Genomic DNA, 26168 nt, shown 5'->3' with positions numbered 1-26168 from the left:
GTGCAATAAATATACAAGTGTTCAAAAATATACACAATCAATACAGTGAATTTGGGAAAAACACCAACGACAATTAATTAACGCTAGGAACCGGTCCTTTGTATGAGGTACAAGAAGCCAGGCGGACAACACAGTTCATAGGCACCTGCCTGTCTTACTAAGCCAGGGATTAGATGAGTTCTAGGGTTGCGAAACTAGGGGTGAAGAGTGGAATAGTTTTTTGATGATGACCCTAGTCGCGCCCTTCTTCTTTATCTCGGGCTCGGGGTCAAGCGTTTCGAACCCAATGTAGTTATGGGTTCTCCTCAGGACACGGACTGGATGGAGGAAGCCATTACTGAACTCGGCACTTGTGAGTCACTCGTGTGTCACTTCAGTTAGTGATTCGCCTTGCAAGTGTACAAATTCTTGAGCTTAGGCGGCGTCGCATGTAAAATTAGAGGGGGCCGGCCATTAGGAGGTCCGGGGATCTTGCGCGGGGCTTTTCAGTTCATTAGTTCTGTTAGAATTCAACTTATTCGATGCCCCGACCTGCTCTGTTCGCTCGCGTTCTGTCTGGCCACTGATTCGAGCCATGATGCCCCAGTTGCAAGGAACGTGAGCTTCTCCCCGCGCATGGGTGCATGCCTGTCCCGTCCCTCAGTTTGCGAATAGTTTTGGGACACTGTCATGTTTATAGCCGGACTACCAGTGCAATCTCGAGGGCCTCTCGGGTTTCAAGTTTAGCGGGGCTGAGTCGGTCCTTCATCCTTTTGGTCCATGAATGAGTTAACAGAAACCGCTGCACTCTACTAAAGGGGCACGGTTTGAAATTCGCATTGACGGTCTAATGGCGATAGCACCGAGAAGCTGCCACGTCTGACCTCGGTGGACGCCGGAGGGACCCGCGCCGAGTGCACTCTGCCTGCGCCGGACAGTTGGCAGAACTTTCGACTCTTCTGGGGCACCGGAGGGGGCAGTAATGGGGGCGGAGGGGGTTTCCATGCCCGCTGCCGGCTGCCAATCCTGAAAGGGAATTATTGCGCTGCGCTGGGAGGGGCGTGGTGCTCCAAACAGACACTATTTAAGCCCCCCCCATCCCTGCCGGCGCTCACAGGTCGAGGGAGCGGGTGCGCCGAGTGTAGTCCGTCTTTCACCGCAGCCCAAACCCGAGGAGCTCGAGGACGCGGCTGGTGCGGAGAAGGGGTGCTCCCTCGCACATTGACCTGAGAGAGCCAGCAGAGGGCGCCGTAACAGCAGAATACCTGTGACAGCCAAGGTAAGGTGCTGGTGCCGAGAAGAGGTGCTTCTTGCACTCTATGCCATAATAGCCAGCAAGGGCGCTATAGCAGCAGAATACCTGGAACTGGCCAGAATAAGGTACTGGTGCCGAGAAGAGGTACCCCTTGGCACATTGACCTGAGAAAGCCAGCAGAGGGCGCTGTAACAGCAGAATACCTGTGACAGCCAAGGTAAGGTGCTGGTGCTGAGAAAAGGTATGCCCAGGCACTCCAAGAGCTTTCGCCTGTGAAATCAGCACGTGACCAGTACAGGGGGTAGTAATTGAAAGCTCGCGCCGGGCCTAGTTGAGCTCGAGCTCCTGTTGGAACCTCCAGCCCATAACGATTCGGGCTTTCTCTACCCGGGATCTGGCGTTATGGCCAGAGCTGCCGACTTTGTATAGGGACCCACATTCGAGTCTCGGCGTCCGTTCAACATCCTGTGATTCTTGGCAAATCACTTGATGTCCCCATAACAAACAAGCATTGGAAATGCAATAGGTCTCGGATTTATTTGAGTTAGAGCTAATGTAAATGGCAATGTCTTTTAGCCATGTGTTATGGAGTGTGTTCATGTGCGTGTAGTGGAATTATGTGGGTTGGATTGGAATTGTAGCAATGGTGGCATGCTGCGCTTTAGATGAATATGTTTAAAAGTAAAGTGCACTATACTGTGATTGCTACAATAGTTAATTGTGGATGCGTTAACAATTGATGTGTGCATTGATGGCTGGTGGTGTGTGTGCCTGTACAAATTGTGCACTGATGGCTGGTGGTGTGTGTGCCTGGTGGAAGCGTGCACTGCCGGCTGGAGGTGTGTGTGCCCGGTGAAAGCATGCACTGACGGCTGGTGGTGTTTGTGCCCGGTGAAAGCGTGCACTGACAGCTGGTGGCGTGTGTGTGTGTGGTGGTGAGTGTGTGGTGGTGTGTGTGTGGTGTGTGTGTGGTCTTATATGTGTGGTCTTATGTGTGCAATGTTATGTGTGTGTGTGTGGTGGACTTAGTTTGGGTTTTTGTACCCTGCACACTCACACACTGCTCACCCTACACACTCACACACTGCTCACCCTGCACACTCACACACTACTCACCCTGCACACTCACACACTGTTCACCCTGCACATTCACACAATGTTCACCCTGCACACTCACACACTGCTCAACTTACACACACACACACTCACACACTGCTCACCCTACACACTCACACAATGTTCAACCTGCATACTCACACACTGCTCACCCTGCACACTCACACACTACTCACCCTGCACACTCACACACTGTTCACCCTGCACACTCACACACTACTCACCCTGCACACTCACACACTGTTCACCCTGCACACTCACACACTGTTCACCCTGCACACTCACACAATGTTCACCCTGCACACTCACACACTGCTCACCTTACACACACACACACTCACACACACACTGCTCACCCTACACACACACACACTGTTCACCCTACACACTCACACACTGTTCACCCTACACACTCACACACTGCTCACCCTGCACACTCACACACTGCTCACCCTACACACTCACACACTGCTCACCCTGCACACTCACACACTGTTCACCCTGCACACTCACACAATGTTCACCCTGCACACTCACACACTGCTCACCTTACACACACACACACTCACACACACACTGCTCACCCTACACACACACACACTGTTCACCCTACACACTCACACACTGTTCACCCTACACACTCACACAATGTTCACCCTGCACACTCACACACTGCTCACCCTGCACACTCACACACTGCTCACCCTACACACTCACACACTGCTCACCCTGCACACTCACACACTGTTCACCCTGCACACTCACACAATGTTCACCCTGCACACTCACACACTGTTCACCCTACACACTCACACACTGTTCACCCTACACACTCACACAATGTTCAACCTGCATACTCACACACTGCTCACCCTGCACACTCACACACTGCTCACCCTACACACTCACACACTGTTCACCCTACACACTCACACACTGTTCACCCTACACACTCACACAATGTTCAACCTGCATACTCACACACTGCTCACCCTGCACACTCACACACTGCTCACCCTACACACTCACACACTGCTCACCCTGCACACTCACACACTGTTCACCCTGCACACTCACACACTGTTCACCCTGCACACTCACACAATGTTCACCCTGCACACTCACACACTGTTCACCCTACACACTCACACACTGTTCACCCTACACACTCACACAATGTTCAACCTGCATACTCACACACTGCTCACCCTGCACACTCACACACTGCTCACCCTACACACTCACACACTGCTCACCCTGCACACTCACACACTGTTCACCCTGCACACTCACACACTGTTCACCCTGCACACTCACACAATGTTCACCCTGCACACTCACACACTGCTCACCTTACACACACACACACTGCTCACCCTACACACTCACACACTGTTCACCCTACACACTCACACACTGTTCACCCTACACACTCACACAATGTTCAACCTGCATACTCACACACTGCTCACCCTGCATGCTCACACACTGCTCACCCTACACACTCACACACTGCTCACCCTGCACACTCACACACTGTTCACCCTGCACACTCACACACTGTTCACCCTGCACACTCACACAATGTTCACCCTGCACACTCACACACTGCTCACCTTACACACACACACACTGCTCACCCTACACACTCACACACTGTTCAACCTGCATACTCACACACTGCTCACCCTGCATGCTCACACACTGCTCACCCTGCATGCTCACACACTGCTCACCCTGCATGCTCACACACTGCTCACCCTGCATGCTCACACACTGCTCACCCTGCATGCTCACACACTGCTCACCCTGCATGCTCACACACTGCTCACCCTGCATGCTCACACACTGCTCACCCTGCACACTCACACACTACTCACCCTGCACACTCACACACTACTCACCCTGCACACTCACACACTGTTCACCCTGCACACTCACACAATGTTCACCCTGCACACTCACACACTGCTCACCCTACACACTCACACACTGTTCACCCTGCACACTCACACAATGTTCACCCTGCACACTCACACACTGCTCACCTTACACACACACACACTGCTCACCTTACACACTCACACAATGTTCAACCTGCATACTCACACACTGCTAACCTTGCATGCTCACACACTGCTCACCCTGCATTCTCAAACACTGCTCACCCTGCACACTCACACACTACTCACCCTGCACACTCACACACTGTTCACCCTGCACACTCACACAATGTTCACCCTGCACACTCACACACTGCTCACCTTACACACACACACACTGCTCACCTTACACACTCACACAATGTTCAACCTGCATACTCACACACTGCTCACCCTGCATGCTCACACACTGCTCACCCTGTATGCTCACACACTGCTCACCCTGCATGCTCACACACTGCTCACCCTGCATGCTCACACACTGCTCACCCTGCATGCTCACACACTGCTCACCCTACGTAATGCGAAAAGACCTAGGTCTGCCCTTTGGCCTGTGTTGTAATCGTACAGTAGGTTGTGAGTAGTAGGGCTTTATAAGTTGGGGCGTCCCCTCCTTGCTGCTCCCCTCACAGAGGGCCGGCTGCCTCCATGAAGCTCCCAAGACACGTGTTCAGCTGTTTTTTGTTTTAGCTCCTGTGTGTCATTGCACCGTGTAAGTGCACAAACATACCCTGCTCTCTCTGGAACACTCACACTGCTGAGTCTCTCCTACTCTGCAGTCACTTTCACTTTCACTCTGCACTCAATCTAACTATGCAGTCACTCTCACTCTGCTGTCACTCATGCAGTCACTCTCACTCTGCAGTCACTCTCACTCTGCAGTCACTCTCACTCTGCAGTCACTCTCACTCATGCTGTCACTCTCGCTCTGCTGTCACTCATGCTGTCACTCTCACTCTGCTGTCACTCATGCTGTCACTCTCACTCTGCTGTCACTCATGCTGTCACTCTCACTCTGCTGTCACTCTCTGCTCTCACTCTGCTGTCACTCACTCTCACTCATGCTGTCACTCACTCTGCTGTCACTCATGTTGTCACTCTGCTGTCACTCTCACTCTGCTGTCACTCATGCCGTCACTCTCACTCTGCTGTCACTCTCACTCTGCTGTCACTCTCACTCTGCAGTCACTCACTCTGCTGTCACTCATGCAGTCACTCTCACTCTGCAGTCACTCTCACTCTGCAGTCACTCTCACTCTGCAGTCACTCTCACTCTGCAGTCACTCTCACTCTGCAGTCACTCTCACTCATGCTGTCACTCTCGCTCTGCTGTCACTCATGCTGTCACTCTCACTCTGCTGTCACTCATGCTGTCACTCTCACTCTGCTGTCACTCATGCTGTCACTCTCACTCTGCTGTCACTCTCTGCTCTCACTCTGCTGTCACTCACTCTCACTCATGCTGTCACTCACTCTGCTGTCACTCATGTTGTCACTCTGCTGTCACTCTCACTCTGCTGTCACTCATGCTGTCACTCTCACTCTGCTCTCACTCTGCTGTCACTCTCACTTTGCTGTCACTCACTTTGCTGTCACTCACTCTGCTGTCACTCACTCTGCTGTCACCCACTCTGCTGTCACTCACTCTGCTGTCACTCACTCTGCTGTCTCTCACTCTGCTGTCACTTACTCTGCTGTCACTCTCACTCTGCTATCACTCTCACTCATGCTGTCACTCTCCTGTCACTCACTCTGCTGTCACTCATGCTGTCACTCACTCTACTGTCACTCATGCTGTCACTTACTCTGCTGTCACTCTCACTCTGCTGTCACTCTCACTCTGCTGTCACTCATGCTGTCACTCTCACTCTGTTGTCACTCACTCTGCTGCCACTCTCACTCATGCTGTCACTCTCACTCTGCTGTCACTCTAACTCATGCTGTCACTCTCACTCTGCTATCACTCTCACTCATGCTGTCACTCTCCTGTCACTCACTCTGCTGTCACTCATGCTGTCACTCACTCTACTGTCACTCTGCTGTCACTCTCACTCTGCTGTCACTCTCACTCTGCTGTCACTCTCACTCATGCTGTCACTCTCACTCTGCTGTCACTCATGCTGTCACTCACTCATGCTGTCACTCTCACTCTCACTCTGCTGTCACCCTCTCTGCTGTCACCCTCTCTGCTGTCACTCTCTCTGCTGTCACTCTCACTCTGTCACTCTCACTCTGTCACTCTCACTCTGTCACTCTCACTCCGTCACTCTCACTCTGCAGTCACTCTCACTCTGCTGTCACTCATGCTGTCACTCTCACTCTGCTGTCACTCTCACTCTGCTGTCACTTTCACTCTGCTGTCACTTTCACTCTGCTGTCACTTTCACTCTGCTGTCACTCACTCTGCTGTCACTCACTCTGCTGTCACTCACTCTGCTGTCACTCTCACTCTGCTATCACTCTCACTCTCCTGTCACTCACTCTGCTGTCACTCATGCTGTCACTCACTCTATTGTCACTCATGCTGTCACTCTCACTCTGCTGTCACTCTCACTCATGCTGTCACTCTCACTCATGTTGTCACTCACTCTGCTGTCACTCTCACTCATGCTGTCACTCTCACTCATGCTGTCACTCTCACTCTGCTGTCACTCTCACTCATGCTGTCACTCTCACTCATGCTGTCACTCTCACTCTGCTGTCACTCATGCTGTCACTCTCACTCTGCTGTCATTCTCTCTGCTGTCACTCTCACTCTGTCACTCTCACTCTGTCACTCTCACTCTGTCACTCTCACTCTGCAGTCACTCTCACTCTGTAGTCACTCTCACTCTGCTGTGACTCTCACTCTGCCGTCACTCACTCTGCTGTCACTCACTCTGCTGTCACTGCTGTCACTCTCACACTGCTGTCATCCTCTCTGTTGTCACTCTCTCTGCTGTCACTCATGCTGTCACTCTCACTCTGCAATCACTCATGCTGTCACTCACTCTGCTGTCACTCATGCTGTCACTCTCCTGTCATTCTCACTCTCCTGTCACTCTCCTGTCACTCTCACTCTGCTGTATCTCTTACTCTGCTGTCACTCTCACTCTATCACTCATGCTGTCACTCTCACTCATGCTGTCACTCTCACTCATGCTGTCACTCTCACTCATGCTGTCACTCTCACTCATGCTGTCACTCTCACTCATGCTGTCACTCTCCCTCATGCTGTCACTCTCACTCATGCTGTCACTCTCACTCTGCTGTCACTCTCACTCTGCTGTCACTCTCACTCTGCTGTCACTCTCACTGCTGTCAGTTTCACTGCTGTCACTCTCACTCTGCTGTCACTCTCACTGCTGTCAGTTTCACTGCTGTCACCCTCACTCTGCTGTCACCCCCACTCTGCTGTCACCCTCACTCTGCTGTCACCCTCACTCTGCTGTCACTCTCACTCTGCTGTCACTCTCACTGCTGTCAGTTTCACTCCTGTCACTCTCACTCTGCTGTCACCCTCACTCTGCTGTCACTCTCACACATGCTGTCACTCTCACTCTCCTGTCACTCAGCTGTAACTCTCTCTGCTGTCACTCTCACTCTACTGTCACTCTCACTCCGTCACTCTCACTCTGCTGTCACTCATCCTGTCACTCTCACTCTGCTGTATCTCTTACTCTGCTGTCACTCTCACTCTATCACTCATGCTGTCACTCTCACTCATGCTGTCACTCTCACTCATGCTGTCACTCTCACTCATGCTGTCACTTTCACTCATGCTGTCACTCTCCCTCATGCTGTCACTCTCACTCATGCTGTCACTCTCACTCATGCTGTCACTCACACTCTGCTGTCACTCTCACTCTGCTGTCACTCTCACTCTGCTGTCACTCTCACTGCTGTCAGTTTCACTGCTGTCACTCTCACTCTGCTGTCACTCTCACTGCTGTCAGTTTCACTGCTGTCACCCTCACTCTGCTGTCACCCCCACTCTGCTGTCACCCTCACTCTGCTGTCACCCTCACTCTGCTGTCACTCTCACTCTGCTGTCACTCTCACTGCTGTCAGTTTCACTCCTGTCACTCTCACTCTGCTGTCACCCTCACTCTGCTGTCACTCTCACACATGCTGTCACTCTCACTCTCCTGTCACTCAGCTGTAACTCTCTCTGCTGTCACTCTCACTCTACTGTCACTCTCACTCCGTCACTCTCACTCTGCTGTCACTCATGCTGTCACTCTCACTCTGCTGTCACTCTCACTCTGCTGTCACTCTCGCTCTGCTGTCACTCTCGCTCTGCTGTCACTCTCGCTCTGCTGTCACTCACTCTGCTGTCACTCACTCTGCTGTCACTCACTCTGTTGCCACTCTCCCTCTGCTGTCACTCTCTGCTGTCACTCTCACTCTGCAGTCAATCTAACTATGCAGTCACTCTCACTCTGCTGTCACTCATGCAGTCACTCTCACTCTGCAGTCACTCTCACTCTGCAGTCACTCTCACTCATGCTGTCACTCTCGCTCTGCTGTCACTCATGCTGTCACTCTCACTCTGCTGTCACTCATGCTGTCACTCTCACTCTGCTGTCACTCATGCTGTCACTCTGCTGTCACTCATGCTGTCACTCACTCTGCTGTCCCTCATGTTGTCACTCTCACTCTGCTGTCACTGTCACTCTGCTGTCACTCATGCTGTCACTCTCACTCTGCTGTCACTCTCACTCTGCTGTCACTTTCACTCTGCTGTCACTCACTCTGCTGTCACTCAGTCTGCTGTCACTCACGCTGCTGTCACTCTCACTCTGCTATCACTCTCACTCATGCTGTTACTCTCCTGTCACTCACTCTGCTGTCACTCATGCTGTCACTCACTCTACTGTCACTCTGCTGTCACTCTCACTCTGCTGTCACTCTCACTCTGCTGTCACTCTCACTCTGCTGTCACTCTCACTCATGCTGTCACTCTCACTCATGCTGTCACTCTCACTCATGCTGTCACTCTCACTCTGCTGTCACTCTCTCTGCTGTCACTCTCACTGTCACTCTCACTCTGTCACTCTCACTCTGTCACTCTCACTCTGCTGTCACTCATGCTGTCACTCTCACTCTGCTGTCACTCATGCTGTCACTCACTCTGCTGTCACTTTCACTCTGCAGTCACTCACTCTGCTGTCACTCATGCTGTCACTCACTCATGCTGTCACTTACTCTGCTGTCACTCTCACTCTGCTGTCACCCTCACTCTGCTGTCACTCATGCTGTCACTCTCTCTGTTGTCACTCACTCTGCTGTCACTCTCACTCATGCTGTCACTCTCACTCATGCTGTCACTCTCACTCTGCTGTCACTCATGCTGTCACTCTCACTCTGCTGTCATTCTCTTTGCTGTCACTCTCACTTCGTCACTCTCACGTCACTCTCACTCTGCAGTCACTCTCACTCTGCAGTCACTCTCACTCTGCTGTCAATCTCACTCTGCTGTCACCCTCTCTGTTGTCACTCTCACTCTGCTGTCACTCATGCTGTCACTCTCACTCTGCAATCACTCATGCTGTCACTCATGCTGTCACTCACTGCTGTCACTCATGCTGTCACTCGCCTGTCACTTTCACTCTCCTGTCACTCTCACTCTGCTGTATCTCTTACTCTGCTGTCACTCTCACTCTATCACTCATGCTGTCACTCTCACTCATGCTGTCACACTCACTCATGCTGTCACTCTCACTCATGCTGTCACTCTCACTCATGCTGTCACTCTCACTCTGCTGTCACTCACTCTGCTGTCACTCTCACTCTGCTGTCACTCTCACTGCTGTCAGTTTCACTGCTGTCACTCTCACTCTGCTGTCACTCTCACTGCTTTCAGTTTCACTGCTGTCACCCTCACTCTGCTGTCACCCTCACTCTGCTGTCACTCTCACTCTGCTGTCACTCTCACTCTGTTGTCACTCTCACTCTGCTGTCACCCTCACTCTGCTGTCACCCTCACTCTGCTGTCACCCTCACTCTGCTGTCACCCTCACTCTGCTGTCACCCTCACTCTGCTGTCACTCTCACTCTGATGTCACTCTCACTCTGCTGTCACTCTCACTGCTGTCACCCTCACTCTGCTGTCACTCTCACTCATGCTGTCACTCTCACTCATGCTGTCACTCTCACTCATGCTGTCACTCTCACTCATGCTGTCACTTTCACTCATGCTGTCACTTTCACTCATGCTGTCACTCTCACTCTGCTGTCACTCTCTCTGCTGTCACTCTCACTGCTGTCAGTTTCACTGCTGTCACTCTCACTCTGCTGTCACTCTCACTGCTGTCAGTTTCACTGCTGTCACCCTCACTCTGCTGTCACCCTCACTCTCCTGTCACTCTCACTCTCCTGTCACTCTCACTCTGCTGTCACCCTCACTCTGCTGTCACTCTCACTCTGCTGTCACTCTCACTCTGCTGTCACTCTCACTGCTGTCAGTTTCACTCCTGTCACCCTCACTCTGCTGTCACTCTCACTCTGCTGTCACTCAGCTGTAACTCTCTCTGCTCTCACTCTCACTCTACTGTCACTCTCACTCTGTCACTCTCACTCTGCTGTCATTCATGCTGTCTCTCTCACTCTGCTGTCACTCTCGCTCTGCTGTCACTCTCGCTCTGCTGTCACTCTCGCTCTGCTGTCACTCACTCTGCTGTCACTCACTCTGCTGTCACTCACTCTGTTGTCACTCTCACTCTGCTGTCACTTTCTGCTGTCACTCTCACTCTGCTGTCACTCTCACTCTGCTGTCACTCTCACTCTGCTGTCACTCTCACTCTGCTGTCACTCTCACTCTGCTGTCTGTCACTCTCACTCTGCAGTCACTCATGCTGTCACTCTCATTCTGCAGTCACTCATGCTGTCACTCTCGCTCTGCTGTCACTCGCTCTGCTGTCACTCACTCTTTGCTGTCACTCTTTGCTGTCACTCTTTGCTGTCACTCTTTGCTGTCACTCTCTGCTGTCACTCTCTGCTGTCACTCTCACTCTGCTGTCACTCTCACTCTGTCACTCTCACTCTCACTCTGCTGTCACTCATGCTGTCACTTTCACTCTGCTGTCACTCATGCTGTCACTCACTCTGCTGTCACTCTCACTCTGCTGTCACTCATGCTGTCACTCTCACTCTTCTGCCACTCATGCTGTCACTCTCACTCATGCTGTCACTCTCACTCATGCTGTCACTCTCACTCATGCTGTCACTCTCACTCTGCTGTTTCATTAAGGATAAAATGAGTCATTAGCGTATTAGAATAAAGTGATTTTATAAATTGCTGCCTTACGAGGCTGTTGTCTTTAATATACATTGAGCTTAATCTCAAGATTTTATCAGCGATGAGCGGTGGGGCAAAACACATTTTCGAATTCCAGTGCAATGTAAATATAAACAAATAGAGAGAGATATAAACTTCTTTCAACCATGAGTCACAAATGCTGACATACATTAAATTACACATGTATACATTTTCAAACATGCAACTGATCAAAAACCCCTGCAGAAAATACGGAAGCAGTTATGTGTGTTGTATAAGCAAAACGCCGCCTATAATGTGCATTTACACACAGCTTACCCGCCGACGCGCAGTGTGTCCTCCAGCAGCAGCCCTGTACAGTGCAGATGTGTTCATGTGCTCTTGTCCCCTCCCGTCGGCGGAACTCCCTGGAAACGAAGAGAAACTGGGAGGGCGGATAGTTTAGCAATGAGAGCTTGGGCAGGGGAAGGGGAGGTCAGGGTGGTTTGTGCATTTGTAGTATTTACGCTGCTAATGTCGAACAGCACAGCAGCATTCTCCCTTCTGTGATATCTCCTCAGCAGATCCCCGCCTATGGCTCACTTTTGAGGGCTCTCAGCTCAGCAGCACCCTACCCTGCCTCTCCAACAGAGATGGCATCAGCTCCGCCCCTGTGCCCACACTGCTACACAGCAGAACCTCGCCGCTGCTTATCGCCACGTTGGTGAATCTTAGCAACACGTCATGTTAGTTTTGGACTGATGTCTAACACCTCAGCAGCACCATCGCTTCTGGTCACCAGCTGCTCAAGTACCCTGACCTCGCTCCATAGTAATACCTCACTACTACTGCCTGCGTTCATACCTCCGCTGCCTGCCACTGCAGCGACCGGCCCTTCGCTCACATGTGTTGACGAACAGAGCAGCAGCATCGAAGCACTCCCTGAGTTCAGTGCCCACGGCTAGCAGCACCCTGTTACTCTCTTCTGCTTGGAAACAACCCCTGCCCCCTCCCTCCTCCTGGCTGACGCCTCAAGGCGCCTCGCCCTGTCTTACCCACGCGGCTGAAGCCTAGGTGCTTCGGGTATGACAGAGATCAAATTAAGAATTTCTTAGCCAGGGAAGACAGTAGGAACTGAAAAGCATGAATGTGGTGCGCGCATGCCACTGCTAGCATATGTTTTGATTTATCGCGGCTGTCAAGCCGCGATAATTCAAAACATATGGCTTCTGGTGCGCGTAACAGACACCAATAGGCCATAGGCGGAGCTACGCGACCGCCTATGGCCTATTGCGTGTTCTGTTTAAATACAGCACGCACCCGAAGGCCAATGAAAATGGACCTTGGAAATCCACACGCACGAACTATGTAGATTTTCAAGGTCCATTTTCAAAACGCCCGAAATAGGACTCTCGCTGCATGACACTGAATGCGCAGTGTACGCAGAGCCCGAGTCCTAAAAAATGACTATGTCTCGTGTAATGTATCTGGTGCTAATATAAACCGCTGCAATACCTTCAGGTAGAGTTTGCGCTATAAAACTGCAAAAAATGCACAACGAACTAAAAAATAAAATGTTAACATAAAAAGAAAACATAACGTGAAACATGAAAAAACAAATAGATATCCAGTTAGTTCTTTAAATAAGCAAACAACGACCTGCCTGGTAATTAAATAGAGAAACTATGTCTAACTTGCTGCGGTCTGTCTCAAAACTATTTTTTGTTGTTGAGTTTATTGATTACTGTAGTATGTATTAGAATGAGTGAATTGTGTGAACGGTTTGGTATGTCTGTTTGAGTGGTTCTGAGTCCGATTGTGGTTGTGTGGGGGTTTATGGAGCCTAGGGTTCCCCAGTGTGTGTGTGTGTGTATATATATATATATATATATATATATATATATATATATATATATATATATATATATATATATATATATATATGGTTTTCCAGTGTATACTTTACTGGCATCCCCGACGCTGCGGCCAAAGATACTGTAAGGCTGGGAATGCGGGACAAATACACCATCACAGCCCAGAACGGATACCCCAGCCCTCACCTGAACTCGCAGCATATCGGCCTTTCAATGTGGAGAATGAGAAACATGCCGATAATGGAGCCATCGACAGCAGGTTAGAAATGCTGCCTGCTGGGAAATGGAGTACACTTGCAGAAACACGATGACTCCGTGCCACGTTTTCGAGGTGCCCCACACTACTTCAGTGTTGGAGAGCATAAAAGACATATAATTGGGATTGTGTGTAACAGAGGTACTGGGACATTGAGGGCGTTTGGTAAAGGAAACCCTCCGAAACGCGTCATGCCCTGATGTTCAACAAATGAAAATAAAGATGATGGTGTTATGAGCCCCGCTGTGCCTCCCGAATCTGATTCAACTGATGAGGATTAGCTGGGGAAAAATATATATTTATATATATATATATATATATATATATATATATATATATATATATATATAAACACGAAGTTTGCCTGCAAAAAGGAAGGAGCCCACAAGCAAGGTGAAATCACGGCTTTTTATTCCTGTTGGGAGCAGCAGTGAAATGAATGCAAATTTCCAGCAACAAGCATCAAAGTCCAGCCTGACGCGTTTCGTAGCCTTACTTCATCAGAGGCTTGGGCTTGTACTCGGAGGCAAGCATTTTTATCAGGCAGCAACATACTTCCCGCCTCAGTGGGCGTTGCCAATCAGATGGCCTTGTGGTCTTGGTAGTCACCTGTCTTACTCGAGTGAGTAGCCTGCCCCCAAGCACCTAGATAATGTCACAATAAAACCCGAGTGGGGTGTGCTGTTATGCTTCTCAATACAAAGCTGTCCATAGTCTGCCAACAAGTGCCCCATTGCTTCCATACCGGTGGCGTTTTTAAGCGTCTCCATGGGGGGCCAGCAAGCCCCAGGGCCTCCCTCCGCGGCTCAGGCTCACCGCTCAAACATAAACACGAAGTTTGCCTGCAAAAAGGAAGGAGCCCACAAGCAAGGTGAAATCACGGCTTTTTATTCCTGTTGGGAGCAGCAGTGAAATGGATGCAAATTTCCAGCAACAAGCATCAAAGTCCAGCCTGACGCGTTTCGTAGCCTTACTTCATCAGAGGCTTGGGCTTGTACTCGGAGGCAAGCATTTTTATCAGGCAGCAACATACTTCCCGCCTCAGTGGGCGTTGCCAATCAGATGGCCTTGTGGTCTTGGTAGTCACCTGTCTTACTCGAGTGAGTAGCCTGCCCCCAAGCACCTAGATAATGTCACAATAAAACCCGAGTGGGGTGTGCTGTTATGCTTCTCAATACAAAGCTGTCCATAGTCTGCCAACAAGTGCCCCATTGCTTCCATACCGGTGGCGTTTTTAAGCGTCTCCATGGGGGGCCAGCAAGCCCCAGGGCCTCCCTCCGCGGCTCAGGCTCACCGCTCAAACATAAACACGAAGTTTGCCTGCAAAAAGGAAGGAGCCCACAAGCAAGGTGAAATCACGGCTTTTTATTCCTGTTGGGAGCAGCAGTGAAATGGATGCAAATTTCCAGCAACAAGCATCAAAGTCCAGCCTGACGCGTTTCGTAGCCTTACTTCATCAGAGGCTTGGGCTTGTACTCGGAGGCAAGCATTTTTATCAGGCAGCAACATACTTCCCGCCTCAGTGGGCGTTGCCAATCAGATGGCCTTGTGGTCTTGGTAGTCACCTGTCTTACTCGAGTGAGTAGCCTGCCCCCAAGCACCTAGATAATGTCACAATAAAACCCGAGTGGGGTGTGCTGTTATGCTTCTCAATACAAAGCTGTCCATAGTCTGCCAACAAGTGCCCCATTGCTTCCATACCGGTGGCGTTTTTAAGCGTCTCCATGGGGGGCCAGCAAGCCCCAGGGCCTCCCTCCGCGGCTCATGCTCACCGCTCAAACATAAACACGAAGTTTGCCTGCAAAAAGGAAGGAGCCCACAAGCAAGGTGAAATCACAGCTTTTTATTCCTGTTGGGAGCAGCAGTGAAAAGGATGCAAATTTCCAGCAACAAGCATCAAAGTCCAGCCTGACGCGTTTCGTAGCCTTACTTCATCAGAGGCTTGGGCTTGTACTCGGAGGCAAGCATTTTTATCAGGCAGCAACATACTATATATATATATATATAACCTACTGGCGGTCGCCAGTAGGTATATATAGTTAGGACCTAGTTACCATAGGAAATCTCCAACATTCTATTGGGAATAACTTTGGCGCCGATTTGAGGGATCTGCCTGTAATTTTTCTTAAATTTGGCTCGCTGCGCTCCGCTCCTTCCCTCAAAGTTTCGGGGGGATTCGTCAAGTGGGGGCCGAGAAAAAAGGGGGGTCCCAAAACGTGTTTTCCCCATGTTAATTTCCATAGGGACATTCTGACAAGGCTACAGCTCGAACGGCTGAACGGAATTACACCATATTTGGCAAAATGGTAGGGACTGGTATGCAGCAGTGCCTCTTGTATGTTTGGTGTAAATCCCTCCATTAGTTCTTGAGAAAATTGAATTTGAAATTTTTCAAATGGCATTTTCTATGGGACCTTTAGACACGGCTACAGCCCGAACGGCTGAACAGAATTACACCAAACTTGGCAAAATGGTAGAGACAGGTATGCAGTAGTGCCTTTTCTATATTTGGTGAAAATCCCTCCAGTAGTTGTTGAGAAAATTTAATTTGAGCCAATTATATATCTATATGCCCGCACCGTACGCGCACCGTATGCGTACCATACGCGTACCCTTACGTGCGCGAGCGAGTTTCTGATTGGCTGGCAGTCGACTGTCAACAATCCAAACTGTCCAAAGCAGGAAGTGTTGGCCACCATCTTGTTTTTCAGGAGAACTGAGGCACAAGAGAGCCTAAAACAAGAGTGGAAAACACGAATATATATATATATTAGCAGCCCGTCCCGACGTTGTCCGGGTATGAATTGCTGCCGGCCAGTAGTATATTGTTTTGTAGGATTTCGTTTTGATAGCATTTCTTATCTGTGACAGGCCTGTGAAACGCTCCGATTCACATTGCAAAGCTGATGCACTTAAGAGTGCGCGTTCAGTAGTGTGTGAACTCGAGTTTTCCCCATGTTAATTTCCATAGGGACATTCTGACAAGGCTACAGCTCGAACGGCTGAACGGAATTACACCATATTTGGCAAAATGGTAGGGACTGGTATGCAGCAGTGCCTCTTGTATGTTTGGTGTAAATCCCTCCATTAGTTCTTGAGAAAATTGAATTTGAAATTTTTCAAATGGCATTTTCTATGGGACCTTTAGACACGGCTACAGCCCGAACGGCTGAACAGAATTACACCAAACTTGGCAAAATGGTAGAGACAGGTATGCAGTAGTGCCTTTTCTATATTTGGTGAAAACCCCTCCAGTAGTTGTTGAGAAAATTTAATTTGAGCCAATTATATATCTATATGCCCGCACCGTACGCGTACCATACGCGTACCCTTACGTGCGCGAGCGAGTTTCTGATTGGCTGGCAGTCGACTGTCAACAATCCAAACTGTCCAAAGCAGGAAGTGTTGGCCACCATCTTGTTTTTCAGGAGAACTGAGGCACAAGAGAGCCTAAAACAAGAGTGGAAAACACGAATATATATATATATTAGCAGCCCGTCCCGACGTTGTCCGGGTATGAATTGCTGCCGGCCAGTAGTATATTGTTTTGTAGGATTTCGTTTTGATAGCATTTCTTATCTGTGACAGGCCTGTGAAACGCTCCGATTCACATTGCAAAGCTGATGCACTTAAGAGTGCGCGTTCAGTAGTGTGTGAACTCGAGTTCCCTACTTTATTTTTCCTTGCAATATTATATAGCGCGAACTCGACAACATGGCATGAGCACAATTTACATTACAGAAGAACACATTCATTTGTGGTAGGCACGGGGAGACAAAGCAATTTGCCTGGAATCACAGGATGTTGAGCTGATGCCGAGATTCGAATGTAGCTCCCCAGCTCTTAAGTTCACAATTCTAGAACTTGTGGCGGGAGGTGTGTCTAAAAGTGTATGTCGGTGCTGGCCATCAATGAGAGAATAATAAAATGGGTAGAGGATGCCTCCAAGGGAGTTTAATGAAAAAAGTATTTAAATGTTTTGAAAATAGGATATTTAATAGTCCTAGTTGAGTTTAGTTCAAATAATCATATATATAAAAATTTCAGACTTAACAAACATATATTGTACTAAACATTTGACATTAGACAGAAAACAACAGACATGTGTATAGGCAAAATAGTATATTTTATCAAAACAATCACAAGGGATTATAAAATACAAATATATAGACAGGGATGCAGGAAAATTATATTGAATTGAAGTCAATTTCTCTGTAAAACCTGTAAACACCTATCCAAAACATAAATATACTAAGTTCTTATTGGATAAGGGTAATGGTCGACGTTTCGGTCTCTTATGGGTGAATCCTTGAGACCATCATCAGGACTGGTCAATAGATATTTGTAAAGCCCTATTGTAAAATGAAATAAAAAAGTATTTACTATTACAATTTTGATCAAATTAAGAAACTTCATAAAGCACTATACACACACGATTAACACTTATGCTAACTGACCATACTAAACATTACATACTAAACATGACAAATGAATCTTAACATTCAATACATACAGTAATGACAATATGATTTTTATACTAAACATGACATACAATGATTACATTAAGAAAGCACAATCTTATGCTAGTGTTGAGAATCCTAAGTGTAGCCCTATGCTACAAGGAATCAATTTGGTATTGTTGTCACCATTAGGTCTGCACAAATGTAGACTGCATATCTATAGCGAGTACATATCATCATGTATCATAATTTATGACCATGTATTAAGTTAATCAATGTACCTGCATTAATGCCTTTTATTATGACTAATCGTCTAGGTAAAATCACAAATCCACTATTTGGAGAAATTTGAAACTTTGCGATTATGTGGCGCAGATGAGTAACGCCCAAACTGAATATAGAATCATTAGAGCCAAAAATACCTTGTTATAGCGATCGAAGAGGTGGCAGGCAAGGTACTAGGTGGAAATGAATGACCTATCACACGCAAGTCTGTGGAGATAAAATTATGACTGAGTCTCTGTGGCAATTTAGACTAGCAAAGTTGCACAGGGTTTAGGGATAGGTATGGGTTTTGGGGTACAGGGGTATTTTTAGGGTACAGGGCTAGGTTTGGGGCTACAGGGGTATTTTAATGGTTCAGGGCTAGGGTACAGGGGTATTTTTAGGGTTCAGGGCTAGGTTTGGGTTTTGGGGTAGAGGGGTATTTTAAGGGTTCAGGGGTAGGTTTGGGGGTACAGGGGTATTTTTAAGGTTCAGGGCTAGATTTGGGTTTTGGGGTACAAGGGGATTTTAGGATTCAGGGCTAGGTTTGGGTTTTGGGGTACAGGGGTATTTTTAGGGTTCAGGGGTAGGTTTGGGTTTTGAGGTACAGGGTTTTTTATAGGGTTCAGGGCTGGGTTTGGGTTTTGGGGTATGGGGTATTTTTAGGGTTTAGGGATAGGTTTGGGTTTTGGGTACAGGGTATATTTATAGGGTTACGATGTGTTAGTGTTTAAGGGTGTTGGGGTATTTAAAGAGTAAGGGTGGGTTATGATTATGGGGTGCAGGGGTATTTAAAGGGAGCAGGGTGGGATTAGCACACGATATGAGACATGGCATGAAGGGCGGAACGTACAACACTCCCCCAGCGTTTGTCACGCCCCCAGCACACGCCCACAGCACAACGCAGACACGCCCACTAGGGACTACTTTGCTGGCACGGTTCTTTTACCTTTTAAATGTATATGGTGGGCGTCTGCATAGTCTATGTCCTTCTGCTGCAACTGCCCTTTCCAACGCTGTATTGGGTGTTGTGATTGGTGCTGTGGTTTCTGAGATTACCTGCCTCAAATATTTGGGCTCTCTCTTTATTATATTAGTATGGCTATTAGCAGCCTGTCCCGACATTGTCCGGGTATGAATTGCTGCCGGCCAGTAGTATATTGTTTTGAAGGATTTCGTTTTGATAGCATTTCTTATCTGTGACAGGCCTGTGAAATGCCCCGATTCACAGTGCACTGCTGATGCACTTAAGAGTGCGCGTTCAGTAGTGTGTGAACTCGAGTTTCTCTACTTTATTTTTCCTTGCAATATTATATAGCGCGAACTCGACAACATGGCATGAGCACAATTTAAATTACAGAAGAACACATTCATTTGTGGTGGCACGGGGAGACAAAGCGATCTGCCTGGAATCACAGGATGTTGAGCTGATGCCGAGATTCGAACGTAGCTCCCCAGCTCTAAAGTTTGCAATTCTAGAACTTGTGGCGGGAGGTGTCTCTAAAAGTGTTGGCGGGAGGTGTGTCTAAAAGAGTATGTCGGTGCTGGCCATCAATGAGCGAGACCTGTGCATTTTTCAAATGGGTGGTGAAAAAATATGAGTATGTTGCTGGAGATGTGGGCCGCCGTGCCACCAATGTACTTACCGGGTGAGGGTAAACACCCATTATTCCGCAACTTTCTTTCCGCATACCATCACTCCGCATACTTTCATTACGAAAGGACCATGACTCCGCAATGCCATTATAACGCATGGCATTACATTTTATATGCTTTTACCACTCATACATTTACAACGAAATTCGTTGTAAATGCATGAATGGTAAAAGCATGTTTTATTTTTAATGTTTGGATAAGGTAAGTATGGGTATAGGGGTGTATGTTTTTGGGTACTGAGGTACATGTTTTGGGGTGTTTGGGTATTTTAAGGGTTCAGATATAGTTTTGGGTTATGTGGTACAGGGGTAGTTTTAGGGTTTAGGGATAGGTATGGGTTTTGGGGTACAGGGATATTTTTAGGGTACAGGGCTAGGTTTGGGTTTTGGGGTATAGGGGTATTTTTAGGGTTCAGGGGTAGGTTTGGGTTTTGGGGTACAGGGGTATTTTAAGGGTTCAGGGCTAGGTTTGGGTTTTGGGGTACAGGGGTATTTTTAGGGTTCAGGGCTAGGTTTGGGTTTTGGGGTAGAGGGGTATTTTAGGGTTCAGGGGTAGGTTTGTGTTTTGGGGTACAGGGTTATTTTTAGGGGTCAGGTCTAGGTTTGGGTTTTGGGGTACAGGGGTATTTTTAGGGTTCAGGGCTAGGTTTGGGTTTTGGGGTAGAGGGGTATTTTAGGGTGCAGGGGTAGGTTTGGGTTTTGGGGTACAGGGTTATTTTTAGGGTTCAGGTCTAGGTTTGGGTTTTGGGGTACAGGGGTATTTTTAGGGTTCAGGGGTAGGTTTACATTTTGGGGTACAGGGGTATTTTAAGGGTTCAGGGCTAGGTTTGGGTTTTGGGGTACAGGGGTATTTTTAGGGTTCAGTGGTAGGTTTGGGTTTTGGGGTACAGTGGTATTTTTAGGGTTCAGGGATAGGTTTGGGTTTTGGGGTACAGGGGTATTTTTAGGGTTCAGGGGTAGGTTTGGGTTTTGGGGTACAGGGTTATTTTTAGGGTTCAGGTCTAGTTTTGGGGTACAGGGGTATTTTTAGGGTTCAGGGGTAGGTTTAGATTTTGGGGTACAGGGGTATTTTAAGGGTTCAGGGCTAGGTTTGGGTTTTGGGGTACAGGGGTATTTTAGGGTTCAGTGGTAGGTTTGCGTTTTGGGGTACAGTGGTATTTTTAGGGTTCAGGGCTAGGTTTGGGTTTTGGGGTACAGGGGTATTTTTAGGGTTCAGGGGTAGGTTTTTGGTTTTGAGGTACAGAGGTATTTATAGGGTTCAGGGCTAGGTTTGGGTTTTGGGGTACAGGGGTATTTTTAGGATTTAGGGATAGGTTTGGGTTTTGGGGTACAGGGTATATTTATAGGGTTAAGATGGGTTAGTGTTTAAGGGTGTTGGGGTATTTTAAGGAGTAACGGTGGGTTATGATTATGGGGTGTAGGGGTATTTATAAGGAGCAGAGTTGGATTAGCACACGATATGAGACATGGCATGAAGGGCGGAACGTACCACACACCCCCAGCGTTTGTCACGCCCACAGCACACGACACAGCACAACGCAGACACGCCCACAAGGGACTACTTTGCTGGCACGGTTCTTTTACCTTTTAAATGTATATGGTGGACGTCTGCATAATCTGCTGCAACTGCCCTTTCCAACGCTGTATTGGGTGTTGTGATTGGTGCTGTGGTTCCTGAGATTACCCGCCTCAAAGGTTTGGGCTCTCTCTTTATTATATTAGTATGGATAATCGAAAGTATGTCCGTTTGTCCTTTATGCAGTACTACACCATTCATCCGATCGGCATGAAATTTTGGGAAGTTGTTGAGTACACTCCTGCGAAGGTTTCTGGCAAAAAAAAATAAATATATATATATATTTGTTAAAAGTTGTTGAGTACACTCCCGCGAAGGTTCCTTGAAAAAAAAATAAAGAAAAATTTGTTTAATATCGGCCCCCCGGGGCCCTCATAATCTTTCCAATTCTGAACGTTTACAGTTTCCGGTGCGACTCGCTTTTGCAATGACCATCAACAAAGCCCAAGGACAATCACTGCAAGTGTGTGGACTAGATTTGGAGAATCTGTGCTTCTCACATGGACACCTGTATGTGGCCAGCTCACACATCGGAAAACCTTCTGATTTATTCGTGTACGCACCAGATAGAAAACCAAAAAATACTGTGTATCCACAAGCACTCGAATAAAGATACAGAATTACAACACTTTAAAATGTTTTCCATATTAAAATGAATAAGTTTCAATAAAAATGACACAATGTAAATTGAATGTTATCATAACAGGTTTCCTTCAATTTCCTTTCTTCTCAGATCGCAGCAAAGCGTGACGGGTAAGCTAGTATATATATATATATATATATATATATATATATATATATATATATATATATATATATATATATATATATAGATAGATAGATATTTATTCACTGAAAAAACCATAAGTTTCACACATGTTTTTCGTTCACTGGACATTTCACTCGTACAAAACCTTTGAAATTCCCCCGTTATAGTTAGTTCAGCTAACTATAACTCGCGTGCCCGCAATGCACTGCTGATGACGTCACATATTACATCACTCATGACATGGTCAGTGACATCACTCATGACATCACTGATGACATCTCAAATGATATCACTGATGACATCTCAAATGATATCACTGATGACATCATCCTTGTGACAGAGTGGCAGACCTGCTCTCAGCGTAATATAACCGTTGATACACACATTCAAAAATAGAAACTAAACTTTTCAAAAAAATGGAGAAACCAATACCACTTACAACAACCTATACAGTAATTCCACCATTTGGTGTTTAAGCTTCTAATAAACCCATGCTAACTTAACACGGTGTGAGTGCAAGCCTCAGCCTCACGACACCCTTCCTTGATCGAAGCACGTGATATAAACGTGGACTAATTACGAACGCAGAGTCCAAGCCTGAGAAGCACAGTCAAGTTCATATTTGCAAAAAAAATGATTAGCTGTTTCATAGAAAGCAGTAACTAAATAATAAAGAATAGGGAGGAAAATCAAAGAGTCTTACTCCAACAGCATATAAGCACAGTATGTAGCAACAGCCTCCAAGAGGAAGTCATTGTTCTCATCTGAAAACATTTCAGTCATCCAATTCAATAGTGGGAATGAACATACATGTTCCTCAACGACCGGAGCCTCTATCACCATCGGAGGAAAACTCAGGTCATCTTCAATGTAACTGCGTGCCAAGAAGTCATGCGCCGCTGCAAAAACATTCCAACGTCCCATTATTCCATGTATCGCTGCTAAGGCCATAATCCCGCCGCCAGAACAGAGCAAGTCATGAACCACTAAGGGGCTCATCAGCTGGTCATAATCCACGTTGGGAGACACCGTACTGCAGAGACACAAATCCAGGGCCCAGTCGAAATCGCAGCTCAGGCAATGGAAAACAGGTTGAACGCATGTGAAAAGGAAAATCGAAACGATAATCCATAAGCTGTACTCAGTGTACCCAGAGGCAGCGCTCCATAATAACTCAGCATTCGGTTGCGGACCAACAACAGCCGGGACATATTCTCGTGTGCTGCAGGATGTGCATCCATATTTAAGTAAACAAATGAATAGAAGCACACTGGCAACTAATGCGAGTATTAAGGGGAATCCACCAACGATGCTGGAAAAAATCGGTACGAAAAATGCCGACAAGACACCAAATATAGTTTGAAAAGAAGTCACAATGCCACTGCTTATAACTTTAAAAAAGTAAAGTAACTCCGTAGTCAAGGACGCATTAAAGATAGTCTAAATGAACTCCCCAAAATACAAGGACAGGTCAGCAGTTAATAATGCATGCACTTCAGTGTGGGTATTTGCCACGTGAAGGACAAATGTTTCTCTACCAGATGTAAGAGCGACCCCTTTTTGAGACAATAGCGCTCTTATACGGCTCATTTGGTTGACTCTTCTTTCAAGGTCGGAATCGACGGCCCAATAGAAACATCCAGCTTCCCATGCAAAGGAGTAAACACAACTTTTTTATAGCAAACCACACGCTCAGTTACCGTAATCATGTAACCGATGGCTGCTAACATTGCACAACAATCTGCATTATTTCAAATTAAATTACTCACATTTCCAGTAAACTGAACGTTGGTATGATAGCAGGTGTCGGAGTGCCTTTCAAAACTTAGGCCAAATTAGGCGCATTTTGTTTACAAGAGCCATGCAATAGTATGTGTCTACAAATTAAGAAGTGATCTGGTGCTATTGTGCAATCCTCGCCATTCAGATAGACTTCTTTCTCCTCCCTCATGCAGCTATATGTAAATGATAATAACCAACCTTCATGGAGATGAGCGCTGCCTAAAGATCCATATCTGCCTATAGCATTCTATTTCATTTAAACCTCAAACTTAAACAGGCTAAAAAGTAACGTTATGATACCGTGGATAAGATATAATATGGAGCGACACGTGAAGAACTTGCACCCCTACAACTTTTCTCGAGCTGCAACACAGAGGTTGAAGGACAACCCACCTGCTACTGCATCAAACATATCAACTGCTGCAGCAGCATTTTCAGCAAGCACTCCATGATGGCTGCCAACACTTCCTGGTTTGGAGTGTTGACAGACAGTTGACATCCAATCAGCATGCAGCTCGTGCTCATAATTGTACGGATTTTGGTACGCGTTCTGTACTTCGTCTCTAGATATCGCTATGATTTTACTTTTTATTTTCTCAGGAACTACTGAACGGATTTACACCATTTAACAAAAAGCACAATCTGCGAACCTAACTCCACCTCTCTGCCAAATTTAGGGTAATTCCGTTCAGCCGTTCGGGCTGTATCCCTATGGAAAATTGCATGGGGAAAACATGTTTTGGGACCCCCTTTTTTCTCGGCGCACCCTTGATGAATCACACCCAAACTTTCACGGAAGGAGCGGAGCCGAGCAGGCCATTTTCTTGGAGAAATTTGCGAAGATTCGTCCACCAGCGCCAAAGTTATTCCAAATAGAATGTTGTGGATTTCCTATGGAAACTAGGTCCTAACTATAACTATCTACTGGCGACTGCCAGTAGGTAATCTATGATATATGATATATATAAACAGGATTATATATTGGAAGTAAATAGACAGCTGATGGACCAAGAATTTTACCAGCACTTGACGAAAGATCCAACAAAAGAAATACAAGAAAAACTAGAGGAACAGCTCAAGCAATGGTTCCATGATGGATTAATAAATGAAGATGAAAGCAGATATTTGAACAATAAACATCCTACAATGCCAACTATTTACTGTCTCCCGAAAATTCATAAAAGCAAAATCAATCCACCAGGAAGACCTATTGTGTCTGCAAATAACTCATTATTGGAACCAGTCTCAGATTATGTGGATTACTTTCTGGCACCTCTAGTGCAAAACTTAAATTCGTACTTGAAGGATCCGACAGATCTTCTGCAGAAATTAGAGGCAATTACATGGAGATCAACCTACAAAGTAATAACGATGGATGTTATCTCATTATATTCCAACATTGAACATACTATAGGATTTGAAGTCTGTAAATTCTTCTTGGGGAAACGTAACATTCAATATAAGGAACACAATGTCATGCTCAATCAAATGATCTCTTTATGTTTAAACAATAATGTTTTCTTATTCAACAAGCACATTTTTAAACAAACAAAAGGATGTGCCATGGGTTTCTCATTTTCGCCAAACTATGGGAATTTAACCATGGGCTATTTTGAACAAAAAGTGGCATGGAACATAGCAAATTATGAATTCCGCCAAAAAATAGTTCTGGGCTTCGGTTTATAGATGACCTTTTTATTGTTTGGGACGGATCTACAATTGAATTCAACACTTATTTTGAAAGACTAAATAACAGCTCAATGAACCTAAAATTCACGTATGAAATCAATGAAAAAAGAGTGTTTTTCTTAGACACAGAAATCTATGTTAAAAATAATACCCTGCAAACAACATTACACAGAAAAAAGATCGCAACAAATTCAACCCCTACATGGAGAGAGCTTTCACAGTGAATCCCTCAAGTGGAGCATCCCATATGGGGAGTTTTTAAGATTTAGAAGAAACTGCTCAGATGATACGGAATTTTCAAAACATTGTCAAC

At 46.9% G+C, this 26168-nt stretch overlaps 1 protein-coding gene across 3 annotated transcripts in view; it reads left to right on the top strand.

Annotated features, from left to right (window-relative positions):
- The first annotated feature begins 1108 nt into the window (after positions 1-1108).
- The window catches only part of LOC144766597 (guanylate-binding protein 1-like), a 246795-nt gene continuing 221735 nt past the window's right edge, over positions 1109-26168 (top strand). For 2 of the 3 annotated variants that reach the window (XM_078650388.1, XM_078650389.1), the window contains exon 1: positions 1109-1258. The gene's annotated coding sequence lies outside the window, so the exon portion shown is untranslated. Of the gene's footprint in view, positions 1259-1422; positions 1452-26168 lie in introns of those variants that run through there. The other variant, XM_078650390.1, reaches the window with a different exon arrangement.

Source organism: Lissotriton helveticus, chromosome 7 (assembly GCF_964261635.1).
Source record: "Lissotriton helveticus chromosome 7, aLisHel1.1, whole genome shotgun sequence".
Classification (NCBI taxonomy): domain Eukaryota; kingdom Metazoa; phylum Chordata; class Amphibia; order Caudata; family Salamandridae; genus Lissotriton; species Lissotriton helveticus.
The sequence above is the reverse complement of the archived record's forward strand: the minus strand, read 5'-3'. Positions and strand labels throughout refer to the sequence as shown.